The sequence below is a fragment of the Equus caballus genome, chromosome 18 (assembly GCF_041296265.1).
Source record: "Equus caballus isolate H_3958 breed thoroughbred chromosome 18, TB-T2T, whole genome shotgun sequence".
Taxonomy (NCBI): domain Eukaryota; kingdom Metazoa; phylum Chordata; class Mammalia; order Perissodactyla; family Equidae; genus Equus; species Equus caballus.
The window spans coordinates 32286500-32306876 of record NC_091701.1 but is presented as its reverse complement, the minus strand read 5'-3'; the positions used below and the strand labels follow the sequence as shown (position 1 = coordinate 32306876).

At 39.5% G+C, this 20377-nt stretch overlaps 1 protein-coding gene across 33 annotated transcripts in view; it reads right to left on the bottom strand.

The window, feature by feature from the left end:
* Positions 1 to 20377, bottom strand: part of LYPD6B (LY6/PLAUR domain containing 6B) — a 170125-nt gene that overhangs the window by 113681 nt on the left and 36067 nt on the right. For 6 of the 33 annotated variants that reach the window (XM_070241850.1, XM_070241859.1, XM_070241848.1 and 3 more), the window contains 2 exons: positions 8487 to 8610; positions 6953 to 7024 (listed from right to left, as the gene is read on the bottom strand). The exons of 19 other annotated variants lie outside the window; for them this stretch is intronic. The gene's annotated coding sequence lies outside the window, so the exon portion shown is untranslated. Of the gene's footprint in view, positions 1 to 6952; positions 7060 to 8486; positions 8611 to 20377 lie in introns of those variants that run through there. 8 more of the 33 variants (XM_070241839.1, XM_070241862.1, XM_070241843.1 and 5 more) reach the window with 3 other exon arrangements.

The window sequence follows — 20377 nt, the reverse complement described above, 5'->3', positions numbered from 1 at the left end:
ACTGAAATCTGGCTCTCTCTTAGAGAAATTGCTTCTTCCCTTGTTGATGCCAACTACCCTCTCCTCCTAATCCTGAGCTATGCACAGGACTCATTTGGCTATGAGCAAGAGAACCCCAAGACCCCAAGACAGCAATGGCTTTAGGAGATCAGACATTATATTTCCCTTTCACATGAAAAATATGTAGAGGTGGGCTTCACAAAGTCAGGAGGAACCAAGGTTATTTCTTATCTTACTGCTCCACCACCTTCAGCAGTTTCTTCTGTCTCATAGATTTCATAAAAGAGCACAAACATACTGAAGTTAGCCAGAAGAAAGAAGGCTTCTTTTCTCTCTAAAGAAAGTTTGTGTCAGTTGTAAGCACCACTTCCACTTATATTCTATTGGTCAGAACTTAGTCACACAGCCATACCTAGCTGCAAGGTAGGCTGGGAAATGTAGTCTTACCCTGGACAGCCATGTGCTCAGCTAAAAAATCATGATTATATCATCAAGGAAGAAGGGTTTTAGGGAGCCAACTCACAATCTCTGCCTCAGATGTGACTCTTTGGTTCTAGGGTCACTTCCAAAATTATATGCCTGTCTTGGTTTATAGAGATCACCTAGTCACTTCCACATTCTCAATAACACCTGGCTCATGGTCTTCATGACATCCTAAGTCCTACTGTCAGTGACCAAGACAACGTTCATGTACATGCAGATAGCCTACATACCACCCTAGCATCATAATTTTTACTTCCTCAATGCCAATACTTTCATCTTCCCTCCAGTTCTGCCATCCCCTCTCTCATCCACATACTAGATCTTGTCATCACCTTTGACATCTTAAACTCAAAGCCCCACACCAAACCCAAGTTCCTATCCTTCCAGCTTTCTTACTTTCCGACTCTGTCACAAATGAAGACCACTAGTCTCCTGAGAGCTGCATTTTTCCCAGTCTGTCAGGCTTTCTCTCTCTCTCTCAATCAATCTCTCTCTTTCTTTTTCTCCCTTCCTCCCTTCCTTCTCTCCTTTAACCAATCTGGACACCACAGTTGCTCATATGAGCTATCACTCTACCTCCCCAGCAAACCTCCAACCAGAATCAATTGTCTCTAAAGGAGTAATCCTCAAAATTGCCTTACAATTGTCACATAGTCTTAAAATTGTCCTTTGATACTACTTTCTCCTCTCCTAGATTATAGCCTGTGTCTTCTCTATATTTTAGTTGCAGAAGTGTCACAGTACGTGATTCACAGGAGTCACCTAGCAAATGTTAACTAGTTTATGGGTAGAATGATGGACAGATAAATGACTTGATGATAAGAAAGTAAACTAGACTATAGTATACTTAGGTGGATTTGTAGATTTATAACTACTTAAAGAAACAAATAATGCCAATTATGATGAACATAAGCCCAAGGCAAGCTCATGAAAGGCTTAGTTCAAGATTTTATCCTTGGACTTGTCCTGCTCAACAACATGAATGAGGACACGATTATTAAAAATACCGAAGATTGGGGCTGGCCCCGTGGCCGAGTGGTTAAGTTCGCGCACTCCGCTGCAGGCAGCCCGGTGTTTTGTTGGTTCGAGTCCTGGGCGAGAACATGGCACTGCTCATCAAACCACGCTGAGGCAGCGTCCCACATGCCACAACTAGAAGGACCCACAACGAAGAATTTACAACTATGTACTGGGGGGCTTTGGGGAGAAAAAGGAAAAAAATAAAATCTTTAAAAATACCAAAGACTTGAAACCAAAAGAGTAAAATAAATATGGTATGCTAGAAACAAGATCCAAAGGATCTTGATAGGCTAGAATGATGGGTCAAATTAATCAAATCATTCTATATGTGTGTGTGTGTGTGTGTGTGTGTGTGTGTGTGTGTGTATAGTCTTTTTAATCATTTATTTTTTTTTACATAAAGACAAATGCAAAGTCCTTCATTTCATTTATTTCTTTACTTAGATCCCAAACCCCAACTTCACAGATGCAGTGATATAATGCAATAAACAAAACAGTACAAATGAAAATATATATAAGCCTTTATGCTATTGCAAAGCTCAGTTTGAATGAAGAGTTCTCCCAAAGCGAATGCTACTTCCTTATAAACATAAGGCATCCTACTTTGTAGACATAAGGCATCAAGAACTGAGTCCTAATTTACTCCGTGTGCAATCACAATTCAAGCACTGTGTTTAATGCAGGGCACTCAGATATTTTCAGAATAATCTGGACCAAGCAAAACAAATTCAAAGAAAAGTCACCTCACAAAACTCATGGGAAAGGTCTGCATCTTAATTGTCGTATCTGTTCCCACGCTTAGCACACTGATGCTGCCGAAGGCTATAGTTTTACAGCCTCAGGGTTTCAAAACAATCAATGCCTGTCACAGTAGGCACTCTGTAGAAATCAGTTAAATAATTAAATGAATAAAGACAAACTCTTACTGCTTTTGTATCAAGTTTAAAAATTTAAGACCTCTTCATTTGCTTTATGTAACCAATATGATTGAGTCCCCTGAGTTATCTCCCCTCATGATCTGAGATCACTTTTTTAAGAAATAGGGTATTCTTTAAAAATAACTAAAAGATTTTTATAGTATCTCCATTTACGTAAGTCCTATACATAGAATTTTATTAAGTCTGGTTTAAGATGAAGAAATTAAGAATACTGACAATATTGATAAAGATCATTTCCACTCCTAACATTCTGTGAACAACTCTGATCTCTTGCTTGAGCCAAAAAAAAACCCAAACCAAGTCTAAAATGGAAGGAGTGATCCAGGAGTACTGACTTAACTCTATTATTTAAGTGCACGATGATTTCATTTTGCTATGTAAGTCATTATGATCCACTGGTCAGTTGGAAATTATATCTGAACCATTCTCAGAAAATCAGCCCATTTGCTAACAAGCCTTACAATTACACCTAAGTCCATGTTACATTAATGCCTCGGGCTTGATTTATATCCTTCAAAGGGTGAATTCATATGTCTCTGAACTATAAAGTCTTTTTTCAGGATATCACCTGTTATTATTAATTCAACATCTCATGATGACACAAAATCCTCACCACACTGGAACAATGGAAATACATGCAGAAAGAACCACAGAATTCCCTGAGCCCTGCAATATACAAATCAATGTGGAGTCACAGGTTTTGGGGTCCCAGAATAGGTCATCTCCATCCTCATCACACATGACTGGGTGCATTTCATAGAGGAAAAAAGTGAGGTAGGATGTGAGCATAAAGGGCCAAGATTTCTACCACAGCTATGAAAAACAAATGCGCTGGGCTGCAGCAAAAGTGTTCCAAACACTCACCCATCCTGCCTCTGCGCAATTAAGTGATTCTGATTTTTTAAATAGATTTACTTGTTTATTGCTTTTTTATTGCACTATTTAAATATTTTGAAATACATATTTTAAAAGTCTCACAAGCTACGAGACGGGCAAGACTGCACAGCAACAATTAAAACCAACCAACAAACAAAAACACAAGAGTTGTTAATAGGCAGCAGAAGGAGTCAGTAATTTACTTCCTCTACTTATTCAAAATGATGCTTTCCTTAAATTTTCCAGCATACCCACTGAAGTGTATCCAAACCATAAATATAGTGTGGATGAGCATCCAGGGAAAATATCAACACCAGATTAAGTATTTTAATTATCTTACAGAATCATTTCTTTACATCAAGAATAAAATGAACGGAAGAAAATATTACTGGATCAAAGAGCTTAGCTACGAGTTAGAGTAGAGGACTAGCAAGTGCATGGCAGGCATGTCACCACCCTTGTCTCTAGAACCTGGACAGACTCAGTTAACTCCAGCACATCCCATGGCATCTGGACACAGCCATGCCATCCCAACCCAGCATGACAATCAGCCCCTTCCAACCTGAAATAAAATATATTAATCAAGTCCAAGTTGGATTCATAAATAGATTTATATACAACTGAAGGTGAACTAATTGCCTAGAATGTTTTCTATCCATGTGTGTTATGCTACATGCCAAACAACTATCTCAATATTAAAAAATAACAATCAAGAATCTTCAACACGCACACAAATGCACTGAAAACATGCCAGGCACTATACTACATGCTTTATTTGTATAATTTCTTTTGATCTTCCTTATGTTAGGTTTTGTTATTATCGTCATTTTAAGGGGAGAAAACTGAGCCTTTGGGTGGTTAAAGAGCTCCTCTAAAGACACCCAGAAAGTATGTGGTAGGTCTGCTCAGCTCTCATTCCTACAACTGTGCTCTTAGCCAACACAGGGTACTGTCCCACTTTTTCTTTTCAACGGCTCAAATTGTCTACTTGATACAACTACTTACTTTTAACAGGAGAATTTCACACTCTTCATCCTAGTGTCTTGGCCCTGACAAGTTAATGACTACTGTGAAAATCCTCTAAACTGTCAACTGCACAACACACTGTTTAACCATTGCACGTGTCCTAATGTTAAACAATGAATGTTCAGTTGAAATCTGAATAATATTATTGTATGTACTATCCAAAACGGAACAGTGCTTAGAGGAATTCCTTCACCTAGAAGATAAACTTTTAAAAGGGATGTCAGGGTGGTAGAGCTGCACATAGTGATCATGTTTTTAGGCTTTTTTTTTTTTTTTTGAGGAAGATTAGCCCTGAGCTAACATCTGCTGCCAATCCTCCTCTTTTTGCCAAAGAAGACTGGCCCTGAGCTAACATCCATGCCCATCTGCCTCTACTTTATATGTGGGACGCCTACCAAAGCATGGCGTGCCAAGCGGTGCCATGTCCGTACCCAGAATCTGAACCAGCACACCCCAGGCCGCTGAAGAGGAAGGTGCGAACTTAACTGCTGCGCCACTGGGCCGGCCCCATGTTTTCAGGCTTTTAAAAGTGGAATGAGTTCCACCACTAAGAAGCTGGAGGGAAGGCAATATGGGTGGGATTTGCTCCTGGACATTAGAATTTTCCATGTAATGAATGGTCCAAAGAAGAAATTATCGAACTAAAAAGATAACACGCTCATATAATTAAATTTTAAAACTAAAAGATCAACTTTAGACAAAAGAACATTTATTATACTAATGTATCTGTTCATATTTACTCCCCCTGCCAGGATAACCATGTTCTGGTATGGTATAATCTAGCATACACTGAACACGGACCACAGGTAATTAGAAAAATGTCCCAAATAACCTTGGTTCTAAGCATTTCAAAGAAAACCTCTGAAAGAGTTATATGGTTAGTCTGTTTCTAAATGTCCTGGAAGGTTCTAGAAGCTACCCACCATCACAGAAAAGCATGAACCAGGAGACACTTGACACTCACAGAAATATAATAATTCCAAAGGCAAAGAGTAGGGGGTTTGGGGGCAAGAAGATAGAAACTCTGTTCTAATGATGGTCAAATATGGAGGGGGGATGAGAGGGACCAGGAACCAAAGCATTAAATTATTTACCTACAAAGAGTGACTTATGAAAAGTGAGATGAATGTTACCACCTTATGGTGGTGCAGAATGGCAAGTCCTGCCAATAGTGCAATAGTTGTCAAATTCTCTGCCTGCAAATCTCCTGGTGCACGTATTTAAAGTGCAGATTCCTAGGCCCCATTTCCAAAGATGCTGATTCAGTAGATACGGTATACTATCCACCAATGAGCGTTTGTAAAAGCACCACAGGTGATTCTGATGCAGGTGGTACTAGATTGAGAGGCTACAGGATTTCCTTGGGCACTAAGCCCCAATTCTGACAGCTGCCACGGAGTAACTGTGAGTATCTGTCAGTGGGTGAGCAAGACCCTGGCAAGGCTCTTACACAAAAAATATACAATCTGCTTGTCACAGAAGTTTAACTATCAAAGCATAGTATATATCATAACTGATTTCTCCTTTCCTTACACACCTAAAAATCAAATATAGAGTAACAGATGCAGAGAAAAGGAAAGTATCAGTTCAGTATTTTTTCTCACTAAACTCAAATATTATAGATGATACCTTAAGCCTGCTCTTGTTCTTATTTCTGGGTTGGTTTGTTTGTTTGTTTGGTGAGGAAGATTGGCCCTGAGCTAACATCTGTTGCCAATCTTCCTCTTTTTGCTTGGGGAAGATTGTCCATGAGCTAACATCTGTTGCCAATCTTCCTCTATTTTGTATGTGGGATGCCACCACAGCATGGCTCAATGAGCATGTGTGTAGGTCAATGCCAAGGATCTGAACCCACAAACCCCAGGCTGCTGAAGCAGGGTGCATGAACCTAACTACTATGCCACCAGGCCAGCCCCTCTGGTATCTTTTTGTTGGAAGAAGGGAGAAGGGTAAGTTGGACACCAGAGCAGCATTCAGGAAGCTTGCTTTTAAGAGACTAAGTTACAAATATATTAATGATTTTTAATATTCAAATCAAATACTAAGATGTGTTTCTCTATCTGTTATGGGATATAAAATTCATATACATATTCATATGCTGAAGTCCAAACCCCTAGTACCTCACTGTGACTGTATTTGGAAACAGGGTCTTTAAAGGGGGAATTAAGTTAAAATGAGGTCATTGGGGCAGACTTTAATCCAATATGACTGTTGTCCTTATAAGAAGAGGAAATTTGGACACAGATACAGACAGAAGATAATGTGAAGATAAAGGGAAAAGGCAGCCATCTATAAGCCAAGGAGAGAGGCCTCAGAAGAAAGCAACCCTGTTGACACCTAGATCTTGGACTTCCAGCCTCCAGAACAGTGAGAAAATAAATTTCTGTTGTTTCGTCCACACAGCCTGTGGTACTTCATTATGGCAGCCTGAGCAAACTAATACATCTTCCCATATAAAAAGTGAGGCAAATCTATGTCCTCCGATACCTTCCTCAAGACAGTGCTCCTTGTCCTAGTTCTGAAAGCAGGCCAGCCTTGTTCAGAGTTGATGCTCTGGAGTTAGACTGAGAAAAAGAAGGAGAGAATGAAGCACCAGATTTTAAACTTACCACTCCATGATGCCTTGAAGCTCATGGCACCACTACTGCTCATTTCCTGTGGCTCCTTTTCCACTGCTGGGTCTGGAAGAGCAGAGTGGGGACTGGGGAGGTGAGGACTACAAAGAAATAAGTCCAATATTCACAAACCCAAAATCAACTCGCTTTCTCCTTGCTTTTCTTATCAGGGAGAGAACGGATGGGTCCTTTCCATTTTCTAGATGTAGCCTCCTTTGGTTTTATTTTTAAATGTACGCAAATATGAGCAGGCTGTTTTACACTGGGGAAGTGTTTATGTGAACAGGGGTGGGGGACTGTATTCTGAAACATTTCATTTTGGAAGGAAAAAATGGGCTACAGTCCACCCCGGTCAAAACACTTCACCTAGGGTGCATCCGTGTATTGAAAAGGCCCAGGCCCTCCACCTGAGAACAGCTTCCTGGCAACGTCCTGGATTTTGATGGAGTTGTTTTTAATGGGCCTTCCTCCTGCTGCCTGCATTAACCAAGAGGCACTGATAGGTTAACTTCCTCTTTGGGGTAATTCCAGTCCTTACTCATTAGCTTCCTGAACAGGGCTACCTTCCTATCCTCTCCCACTAGTCTTTTATCATCCTTCTTCCACATTAGTGAAAAGTTGGAGAAAAGTTGGAGAAAGGATAATGCTTCAAATCAGAAAAAAACTTACAAAAAGTTACATTAATAGAAAAATTTACTAGATGAACCCCTCCTTGCTTTAGCAATAGTCAGCATCAAATCCCTTCTTAGGTTCTACAGTTTTATAACTGCCCCAAACAAAACTGGTTCTTAAAGAGAAATAACCCCCCACAGATACACCCCCAGTGCAGAAACATTCTAAATACTTCTGAATATAAACAGTCTTTAAGCCAGTTGCCTATAGTTAAGAAACTACTTTAAACAGCTCTACTCTCATACGAGCAGAACTTCTCAGTTAACAAACTCAACTTGCTCATGGCCTTCAGAGTATCAAAAAGAATAATGGTCATGACTGTTTATAATGTATTAAATAAATAAAAATCCATGAATCTATAGTGATACTGAGAAAAAGGGTGAGTAAGGAAAATTCTTTACAGAAGAATGCCAGAAGCTCAATATAGAAGCAATGAAAGAATTACAAAATCTCCATTTTGCAAGTCCAGTGTAATAGCTGATTCAGCCAGGGATCAAAGGAGGCTAAAACTTTTGTTGAAAAGCCATTAGGAAACAGGATATTTGCACTTTGCCAAGAATCACTCCACAAATTCTTACTAACTGCAGAGGGAAAATGTACTTTTACAGTGGAAAGATCTGGCAGTCATCACCTCTGCAACAGTAATACTGAGACAGCAGGACACTATGAGATATGGAATTCACAGCATCACCTATGATGTAGTTTTGGCAAAAATGTTTGCTATGGTCTGAATGTTTGTGTACCCCTAAAATTCATATGTTGAAATCCCACCCCCCAAGGTATTAGCTATTAGGAGGTAAGGACTTGGGAGGTGATTAATTCATGATTGGGGAGCCCTCATGAATGAGATTAGTACCTTATAAAAAAGACCCCACAGAGCTCCTTAGTCACCACTTGAGGCTATGAGACATCTGCAACCCAGAAGAGGGCTCTCACTTGACCATGCTGCAACCCTGATCTCGGACTTCCAGCCTCCAGACCTGTAAGAAATAAATTTCTGTTCTTTATAAACTACCCAGTCTATGGTATTTTTGTTATAGCATTCCAAATGGAATAAGATAGTGTTTAATCTGAATTTACTCACACTTCCATACCTAACTTCCAGTTCACAGGAAATACACATGATAGAGAATAAGTAAATGACACAAGGAAACCATCAAGAAACCCATAATGTGGGACATTCTCCAAGACAACTAGCCTAGACTTTCCAAAAAGTTAAGGAAGAAGGTGTTCAGGATGCTACATGTTAAAAGAGACCAAGGAATACTTATATCAGAGAAAATAGACTTTAAAACAAAAACTGTCATAAGAGACAAAGAAGGACACTAAATAATGATAAAAGGAACAATCCAACAAGAGGATATAACACTTGTAAATATCTATGTACACAACATTGGAGCACTTGAATATATAAAGCAATCATTAACAGACATAAAAGGAGAAATAGACAGTAACACAATAATAGTAGGGGACTTTAACACTCCACTGACACCAATGGACCACTTACACCAATGGATAGATCAACCAAACAGAAGATCAATAGGAAACATTGGCTTTAAATAGCACATTAGACCACATGGACTTAGTAGATATATACAGAACATTCCATCCAGAAACCATAAAAAACACATTCTTTTCAAATGCCCATGGAACATTCTCCAGGATAGACTACATATTAGGCCACAAAACAAGTCTCAGTAAATTTAAAAAGACTGAAAAAATACCAACCATCTTTTCTGACCACAACGGTATGAACCTAGAAATCAACTAAGGAAGAAAATCAGAAAAGCCACAAATATGTGGAGGTTAAACAAAATGTTACTGAACAACGATTGGGTCAATGAAGAAATCAAAGAAGAAAAAAACACCTGGAGACAAATGAAAATACAATATGCCAAAATTTATGGGATACAGCAAAATCAGTTCTATGAGGGAAGTTTATAGCAATACAGACCTACCTCAACAAACAAGAAAAATCTCAAATAAACAATCTAACAATGCATCTAAAGGAAATGGAAAAAGAAGAACAAGCAAAGCCCAAAATCAGTAGAAGGAAAGAAATAATAAAAATCAGAGCAGAAATAAATGAAACAGAGACTAAAAAAAAATAGAAAAAATCAATGAAACTAAGAGCTGGTTCTTTGAAAAGATAAACAAAATTGACAAACCTTTAGCTAGACCACCAAGAAAAAAAGAGAGAAGGCTCAAATAAATAAAATCAGAAAATGAAAGAGGAGAAATTACAATGGACACCTCAGAAATACAGAAGATAATAAGAGAAAACTACAAAAAGCTATATGTCAACAAATTGGATAATCTAGAAGAAATGGATAAATTCTTAGAATCATACAACCTTCCAAAACTGAATCAAGAAGAAATAGAGAATTTGAATAAACCAATCACCAGTAAGGAGTTCAAAACAGTAATCAAAAACCTCCCAAAAAATAAAAGTCTAGGACCAGGCAGCTTCCCTGATGAATTCTGCCAAACATTCAAAGAAGACTTAATACCTATCCTCAAACTCTTCCAAAAAATTGAAGAGGAGGGGAAGATTCCTAACTCATTCTACAAGGCCAACATTACCCTGATAGCCAAACCAGACATAGACAACACAAAAAATAAAAGCATAGGTCAATATCACTGATCAACACTGATGCAAAAATCCTCAACAACATACTAGCAAATTGAATACAACAATACATTAAAAAGAGCATACAACATGATCAAGTGGGATTTATTCCAGGGATGCAGGGATGGTTCAACATCTGCAAATCAATCAATGTGATACACCACACTAATAAAATGAAGAATAAAAATCATATGATCTTCTCCATAGATGCAGAGAAAGCATTTGACAAGATACAGCATCCATTTATGATAAAAACTCTGAATAAAATGAGAAGGAAAGTACCTCAACATAATAAAGGCCATATATGACAAACCCACAGCTAATATCATTCTCAGTGGAGAAAAACTGAAAGCTATCCCTCTAAAAACAGGAACCAGGCAAGGATCCCCACTTTCACCACACTTATTTAACACAGTATTGGAAGTCCTAGCCAGAGCAATCAGGCAATAAACAGAAGTAAAAGAGATACAGACTGGAAAGGAAGAAGTGAAACTGTCACTATTTGCAGATGACATGATTTTATATATAGAAAACCCTAAAGAATCTACCAAAAAATTTCTAGAAATAATAAATGAATATGCTAAAATTGCAGGATACAAAGTCAACATACAAAAATCAGTTGTGTTTCTATACACTAAAAATGAGGTAGTAGAAAGAGAAATTAAGACTATAATCCTATCTACAATTGCAACAAAAAGAATAAAATATCTAGGAATAAACTTAACCAAAGAGATGAAATATCTTTACACTGAAAACTATAAAATGTTCTTGAAAGAAATCAAAGAAGACACAAAGAAATGGAAAGATAGTCTGTGCTCTTGGATTGGAAGAATTAACATAGTTAAAATGTCCATACCTCCTAAAGCAATCTATAGATTCAATGCAATCCCTGTCAAAGTTCCAACAACATTTCTCACAGAAATAGAACAAAGAATCCTAAAATGTATATGGTACAACAAAAGACCCCGAATAGCGAAAGGAACCCTGAGAAAAAAAGAACAAAACTGGAGGTATCACACTCTCTGATTTCAAAATATACTACAAAGCCACAGTAACCAAAACAGCATGGTACTGTCACAAAAACAGACACATAGATCAATGAAACAGAATTGATAACCCAGAAGTAAACCCACACGTCCATGGACAGCTAATTTTCAACAAGGGAGCCAAGAACATACAGCGGAGTAAAGGAAAGTCTTTTCAATAAGTAGTTCTGGGAAAACTGGACAGCCACATGCAAAAGAATGAAAGCAGAGCATTATCTTAAACCATGCACAAAAGTTAACTCAAAATGGATTAAAGATTTGAATGTAAGACCTGAAACCACTAAACTTCTAGAAGAAAACAAAGGCAGTACACTCTTCTACACTGGTCTTAGCAGCATATTTTCAAGGACCATGTCTGACCAGACAAGGGAAACAATAGAAAAAATAAACCAATGAGACTACATCAAACTAAAAAGCTTCTGTACAGCAAAGGAAACCAGCAACAAAACAAAAAGACAACCTAACAATTGGGAGAAGATATTTGCACATCCTATATCTGATAAGGGGTTAATATCCAAAATGTATAAAGAACTCATACATCTCAACAACAGAAAAACTAACAACCCAGTTAAAGAACGGGCACAAGATCTGAACAGAGATTCAGATGGCCAAGAGTCACGTGAAAAACATTCAACATCACTAACTATCAGGGAAATGCAAATCAAAGCTACAATGATATATTACCTCACTCCCGTCAGAATGGCTGTAATTAACAGGACAGGAAATAATAATTGTTGGAGAGGATGTAGAGAAAAAGGAACCCACATACACTGCTGGTGGAAGTACAAACTGGTGGAGCCACTACGGAAAACAGTATGAAAATTCCTCAAAAAATTAAGAATAGAAATGCCATATGATCCAGCTATTCCACTGCTGAGTATTTATCCAAAGAACATGAAAACACAAATGCATAAAAACACATGCACCCCAGGGCTGGCCCCACGGTCGAGTGGTTAAGTTCGCACGCTCCACGGCAGGCGTCCCAGGGTTTCATCAGTTCGAATCCTGGGCTCGGACGTGGCACTGCTCATCAAACCACGCTGAGGCAGCGTCCCATATGCCACAACTAGAAGGACCCACAACTAAGAATATACAACTATGTACCGGGGGGCTTTGGGGAGAAAAAGGAAAAAAAATAAATAAATAAAAACACATGCACCCCTATGTTCACTGCAGTGTTATTTATAATAGGCAAGATGTGGAAGCAACCTAGGTGCCCATCAAGGGACAAATGGATAAAGAAGATGTGGTATATATGCACAATGGAATACCACTCAGCCATAAAAAATGATGAAATCTGGCCATTTGTGACAAGATGGATGGACCTTGAGGGTATTATGCTAAACGAAACAAGTTAGAGGGAGAAAGTCAATACAGTATGATCTCAGTCATAAAAAGAAGATGAAAACAACAACAAACAATCACATAGAGACAGAGATTGGACTAGTGGTTACCAGAGTGGAAAAGGGAAGGGAGGAGGGCAAAAGGAATGACTAGGCACATGTGTGGTGATGGACTGTAACTAGTCTTTGGGTGGCGAACACGATGTAATCTACACAGAAATCAAAATACAGTGATGCACACCTGAAATTTATATAATGTTATAAATCAATGCTACCATAATTAAAAAATCTTTTTTAAAAAGAGAGTAAGGAAACATAACGGAATGCAAGGCATGAAACTTGATTAGATCTTAATGTTGAAAAAAAGTATAAGACATTTTTCAAATAAGCAGGGAATTTTCAAAATAGTGGATATTAGATGATAAAACAATCATTGTTAATTTTCTTAGGTGTAAATTGTATTATGGTAATGAAGGAAAAATCTCCTTATTCTTAGGAGATGCATTCTGAAGTATTTACAGGTGAAATGCTCTGATGTGTGAAACTTAAGAGAGAGAGAAGAGCAGATACAGCAAAATGCTAACTTTGCTGGCGCAGCCTACTGGCATGGTGCATGAAGTTCTTTCCTTTTGTAATAACTGCTCTGCAGTTATGCCCTACTGTGCCATTTTATTCCCAATCAAGAGTATTTTGTCCAGTGTCTCCAGATTCCAGCCCAGTGTTTCTGCACGGGCTTTGTTATCTAACAGCAGGAGCATCTGCTCTGTGTGCTAGCTTTGGGTTTTCTTTATGGAGGCACACCCAGGAGCACCCAGGCAGGCAATGAGAAAGCTGTTCCACACCCTGAATTCCTTATTTCCTACAGGCAATGAGGTAGAAAGGGAGTCTTGAATTATGGCTGAACCCGGCCAGGTTCAGCTGACAAGCTTTTCCGGCTACCTTAACTACCCGGCAATTATTAACCACACAACGGCGTCCAGACAACCTCTGCTGGCACAAGGAAAATTCCAAATAATTCCAAATAATAACATTGACAACCATAGTTCTTGAGTACTTACTATGTACCAGACACCATTCTAAGTACCTTACATGTATCCTAATTTATGGATTTCCAGATACAGTTGATCCTGATCATATTAAGTCCTACACTCGAGTTCTGATGAAACACTTATTGTAGGCAAAAGCCAAATAATGTGTAATATTATTCACGTGCAGAAGGCTAAGTCATCTTTGCTTAAAAAAATGAGAATTGGAATGGGGGAAGGGGGCAGGGGGAGGGTCACTATTTCTCTCCTAAAAACCATTAATGCAAATCCCCCCTCAAATTCTTGCATGTCTAGGCATCCGTAACCATTTATCAGGAGAAAGAATGTATCCCAATCAAAATCAGAGCTTGTGGCCATCAAAGCAAGAGAAGCAATGATATATTACCTTATTCAGTTGTTCCTCTCGGGCCATCCTAATGGGCCACTTGCCATTGCTCTCAGCTCTATTGACACATTAGTGTCAGAAAATTCAAAAGACTAGAGGAGTTGTTTCGCTCCTCAAAGTTACTGCAGACAGTTATTAAGGGGGCTGTTAAGCTTCAAATATCCCATAGGGATGGAATAAAGGGGAAAAAAGACCTTTGAACATCCAGGAAGTTAGGCAGGCATTGGAATCTTGGAGAGCAGCAATGAATTACGTGAACATGTGCAAAATAAGTGTGGCACACCATTCAGCAAGTGATTCCAATATTTAACCACACAGTAACTATATGGAAGATAGTTACTTTTTACTAATAAACTTTATACTAATAAAACAGGAGAGCTACACTGGAATATCATACAGCAATTGGAATTGAAGGGCAGCAGAATATGCCACCTCAAATGTGACTGTAGGAGCTCAGGACACGGCCCCCTCAAATATGCCACTTTGGTGTATTGATTATTTTGAGCTGTACGCACTTGAAAAAACAGCACATGCAGGGAGAAGCTTTCTCTCAATTCCTCTACCTGCCTAAAGACAGATGTTCCAAAGGAATCAATTGTCATAAATTCCTTCCCTGGGAGTTTCATCAACCGGGGGGGGTTGACTCTTAGCTCAGGAGAGGAGACTGGAAGTCGATGCCACACACAGACAAACTTTGTCACAAAATATCATACCTCCACATCTCTTTAAGGGCTCATTCATCCTTCCTAAAAATCATTTACTCTCCCCTCAGAGGCCTACATCCCTCTCCCCTTTCCCTATTAAGAGGGATTTAATCCTGAGTTCTAAGACTCCTCAGGGAGTTCCTCATTTTTCCTTGATGTCTCCCATGTACACATGAGGTATACATGTTCGTAAACTTCTGTTTGTTTTTCTCTTCTTAATCTGCCTTTTATTTTAGGGGTCTCAGCCAAGAACTGAGAAGGGTAGGGGAAAATTATCTTTCCTCCCTTACAGAATGAATGGACATCACTATAGGCAACCAAATGGATGAAATCTCATGTAACGTTGACCAAAAGAAGCCACTACAAAGTATATACTATGACTATATAAAACTTATCTGTATAAATAATTTATGTAAATTTTTTAATTAAAAAAATTTTTTAATGTATTTTAGAATATGTATATAAAATACGAACCAAGCAAAAATAATTAATGCTGTTAGAATTCAGAATAAAGGTTACTTTTGGAGAGAGGAGTAGTAACTAGGAAGGGGAACAATGGACAGGGAGTGTCCCCAGGTTCTGGTTCCACAGGTATGTTGAGTGTGTGAAAATTCATTGAACTGTATTCTTCTATGTGCACTTTTCTATATGTATGTTATATTTCAATAAAAAATTTAACGAAAAAACATGAAGACAATTTAATACTCCTGCGCCAACAGATCTCTGACCTCTACTTTTGAAACAACCTCAGAAATGGTGGTCTTATACAAAATCATCCACTTAAACAAAGTGAGGGCTCAAGGCAATTAGGAGCCAACATCTAAGTCTGTATGTAAAGCGAAATTAGACACAGGCCCTGCAATAGCCGTACAAATAATTCTGCAGGCACTAGCAAGAATTGCTGGAGGAAGTAATTACAAAGGTCTTTGATCTTCTATTATATCTTCTATCTGGGATCTCAAAGAAGCCAGTAGACAAACAAGGGCCAGCAGTGCTCTGACAGGGGCACCTGTGTCTTCATCTGTTCACAGCACCAGGCCCAGATCCTGCACCTTTGCATGGCAACAGCTGAATTCAGCAAAGGACCTAGATGTTACTAATGTCCTGAGATAAAAAACATCATGATTAAATCAAAACTCCACACGAGCTAACTTCTGTCTGGTTGGTCTTTGTAAGTAGGAACCCAGTCACAGAGCAAATCTACATGTCTCAGGTTGCCATTTTTCCTAATATTTTTAAATTCTTAAAAAGGAGGGAAGAACAGAAAATTTGAGGGAAATAGCACAGCCTGTTACTTCAGACCCCGCAATTCTATTTGACCTTCTTGCTTACTGTTATGAATTGAATTGTGTCCCCCTCCAAAACTCATATGTTGAAGTGCTAACCCCTAGTACCTCAGAATGTGACCTTGCTTAGAAATAGGGTCGTTGAAGATGTAATTAGTTAAGATGAGGTCATATTGGTATAGGGTGGGCCCTAATCCAACATGACTAGTGTCTTTTTACAAAGGGAAAACAGGGGCCGGCCTGGTGGCACAGTGGTCAAGTGCACACATTCCGTTTCAGTGTCCCGGGGTTCGCTGGTTCAGATCCCGGGTGTGGACATGGAACTGCATGGCAACACATGCTGTGGCAGGTGTCCCACATGTAAATTAGAGGAAGATGGGCACAGATGTTAGCTCAGGGCCAGTCTTCCTCAGCAAAAGAGGAGGATTGGCAGTGGATGTTAGCTCAGGGCTAATCTTCCTTAAAAAAAAAAAAAAAAAAAAGGGAAAACAGGCCCAGACACACACACAAGAAAAACACCACGTAAAGACTAGAGTTGTGCTGCCACAAGCCAAGGAAGAACCAGAAACCAGCGGTGAGGCCTGGAACAGACCCTTCCTTAGCGCCTTCAAAGGGAGTATGGCCCTGCCAACACCTCCATCTCAGACTTCCAGCCTCCAGAACCGTGAGACAAGACATTTCTGCTGTTTAAGCCACTCTGTTTGTGTTGCTTTGTTATGATAGTCCTAGAAAAGTAATATACATCTACAGAGCCCAGGTCTGGCAATGTCGGCTTACCAGGCAGTTCTATCCTTATCTTGAGATGAAGAAACAAGTACTACAGAGAAATAAAGCAAACTGTTTTAAGCCACAAAGCCCACACTGACTGAGATTGGAATTCAGGAATCAAGAAAAAGTCTGCTGCAAAAAATTGAGAGGAGTAAAAGCATGAAAAAAAACGAGAAACTCTCCTTCCCTGGAAATCTGCTACCTCCTCTGCCTGGGATGGCTTAGGATGGTTCTGTCTGAAGAGAAAGGTGGCTAACGTGGATCCCCAAAGCTGCCTCCTAGCCCTAAAACCTAAGCCAACCCAGCACAGCTTCCCCCGAGACTCGAGACTCGTAATTCCCCCTGCTGGATGAATTACTCCTCAAAAGCCTGAATCTGCATAAAAAATGCAGTTATTGAAAATGAGGCAAGAATAAAAGAGAATATGAATAGAAATGGCATTTTAATAAGTAATAAGACTTCAAGGGAGGCTAGTAGTTCAAAAGCACTTCTGAGCTTTAATACAGAATTAATCCACGTTGTCTTCCAAAAACATCAGTCCAGCAAAAACCTTGCACATGGTATCCATTTCAAATGCAGCCACAGAAAATAAAAATGAACCTCTAAAAGCAATCAGCATTAGGGTGAGTGTTATGAATTGATCTCTGGTATGTGCCAGCTATGGCCAAAGTCTAAATGACAGCAAACTTTGGTAATATCTAGATTAAATTTAATTATTAGCTGGAGCAGTACGGCTAGAGTTAAATTTTATGAAATGGAAATCCACTCATATAAGAAATATTAACTGAGCACCTGCTACATGCTAGATAGCAGTCTATGCACTAAAAGTCAAGCTCAGTAGTGAACAAAATAGATACCAGCCCTGCCCTCATGGAGCTTCGAGTTGGGCTCACAAACTGGAGTTCAGAGGTAACTCACACGGTAGCAATATTTGCTGTTCTTTAAAGGTAAAAATTTAGTGACAACAATCTTAGAAATTTCTATTTGTTCTCCTGGGTTTTCAAATGAGCCAGATCTCCAGGACCACGGTTGAAATTCGTACCAAAGGCTGGGCTCTGGGCTCCTCTCAGGGACAATGCAGGGGAGGAGCGTTCCCCTTAGTGTGTGCGCCAACCAAGGAAGCAGACCAACGTATAGCTTGAGAAAGTCAAGGTCACTGATTTCATCCCCAAAGGACCAGGCAGCTTCGAGAGATTGCACTTAACCTCCTGGTTGACAGCTTCACATTTCAAACCATTGATTTACAGACAGGAATTATGTTCTCCAACATACTCAGAGGTGATATGGGCAAAGCATTTTGTGAACAGAGGGAAGCAAAGTGCAACTCAAATGAAGCTCCAGTTACGGCAGGAAACAGGCCTCTGTCCAGGGATCATGGCATTTTCCCGGGGGGAGGCAGGCATGCATTCCCTCCACCTCTACATACGGGATTCCCTCAGTCCTTCATGGACCTTCCCCTGGCCTGACATTGTGGCACTGTGACCAGACACTGTCAGGTCAACCTACTAGGCAAACTAATAATGTTGACAGTCACATTCCTCGAGTGAATTCTGTTTCCCTTTCCTATTGAGGACCGGGCAGTTCAGAAACAGCCTCTTTAACGAAGTCTGCCCGTCATGAAGCAGCAGCTCTTGCCTCAGAGAGCAACAACGCAGTTTTAGCGCAAAGCTGCACCTCTGGGACTTGATGCCCTTCCAACTCACCTCCTTTCTCAGTGACATCAGATCACTTTCGGCCAAATGACAAATGGAAAGTTAGATGCCGGTGTGATTAACTCCTGTTTTTACACTATTAAATTCACAATTTGTCCACTGAAAAGATGCCCAGCACTTTGCAGGATAGAGGCTCACACACGGGGCTAATGGTGTTGATTTTTCACTCTGGGATAGGTGAGCTCAAAAATGGGGCAATGATAATTGCCTGTATTCATGTGGTTATGCTCAGCTCACCGATTTTAAAGAGTAAGACACAGGAAAAAGAAAGGATAAAAACCTTAAAAGCCATCTTCCTTCAAATCACTTTAAAAGAGAGCCCCAGTGAAGAGCTGCTCCAGCGGAGTCCTAGGGAAAATTTTTGAAACTATAGCTGCCACTTCTTACTATGTGTCACATTGTCTTTAAGAAAAATCAAAATGTTATAGAAATACCATGGTTTCCAAATACAAAGGGAACATATTTTTCAGAGTTAATCTATTATGTCCAGATGGCTATTTAAGCTGTGCTAGAAACCGAGAAACTGAAGCCCTCACCTCCCTAGGTGGCTGGAAGGCCAGTACGTTTCGCTGATCCAGAGCTTCCTGCAGACGTTCCCGGGGGCTGCTTACGCTCCGGGTGCACCGCCAGTTGGATTTTTTGCCTTATCTTTCCAAAGTTGCAAGGGATTTCCTGGGAATTAAAAACGAGCCTTCAAGGCATTCTGTGGCATTTAATGGGACACTGGTCACTAAGTCATCCGTGGCCATCCATTGCAGCCAGCCAGCAGTTTGGCTACATAGCCAGAAGCACAGATCATCATCTCCACAAATTACAAATGCCTCAAGAACATATGGGGTGGGGGACCTGCAAACTATGCATATCCTAGCTTAGGCATGTTTTCACTTCTCCCTCCTAAGGGCTTCCTCCTCCTCTCTCCTTCCTACATAACCAGCTCCAACTCCAGCATATCCTAACCTTAACACCACACTGCTAAGGATTTACAAAAACGCCTTGAATGTCTCAGATTTAAAACATTCATGATGACATCCTCCACTCAATAAAGGCAACCAAGTTCTCTGTCCATTTTCAACTCCTGGTCCTTTTTTTTAATAGAGTGAGGATTTTTGTCTCTACTTTTTAAGGTAATATATCCTCTCTATAGCCCATTTATTAGATCCAGAATGTTTTTTAAAAATCCCATTACATATACACAACCACTATCAATATACCCTTCCTGTCTTTTTTCCAAACAATTTTTATCCTGCTCCATATCTAATTTAGAACATATCATAAATATTAGTTTATCTGTAGAATTTCCCATCCTATGAATACACACAATTCACTTATCCATTCCCTTCTTGTTACACAATTAATTCACTTTCAATTTTTATTACAAATAAAAATTCAAGAATATCTTTATGTCAAAGATTTTTTTTCAATTTGGACATTCCCTTGAAAATAGATTGCTAGAGTTAGAATTACTCCAGGTGTGAATAATTACCCAAAAGGGCAAATAATTTTAAAGTTTTCACTAACACACTGCCAACAGGACTCTCATTCATTTCAGTGTTAAATCCTGACATTTCACATTCCCATTTTCAAACACCATTCTTCCCCTAAACCATTCTTCCCCTAAACCATTCTTCTCTGGGATCTTCTCTCCTGAACTGGCCTTGTTCCTCCCTTAAGCCTCCTGCCTCCATCAGCAGAACTGGCCACAACCTCCCAGGCTTCACTGTCTCACTTTTAAGAAGGTAGGGTGTTGATATGTATTTGCTTTTGTTTCTGACTCTTTCATTCATCCTCCAACTCTGCCATAACACACTCAAAAAAGTATTCCATTAGC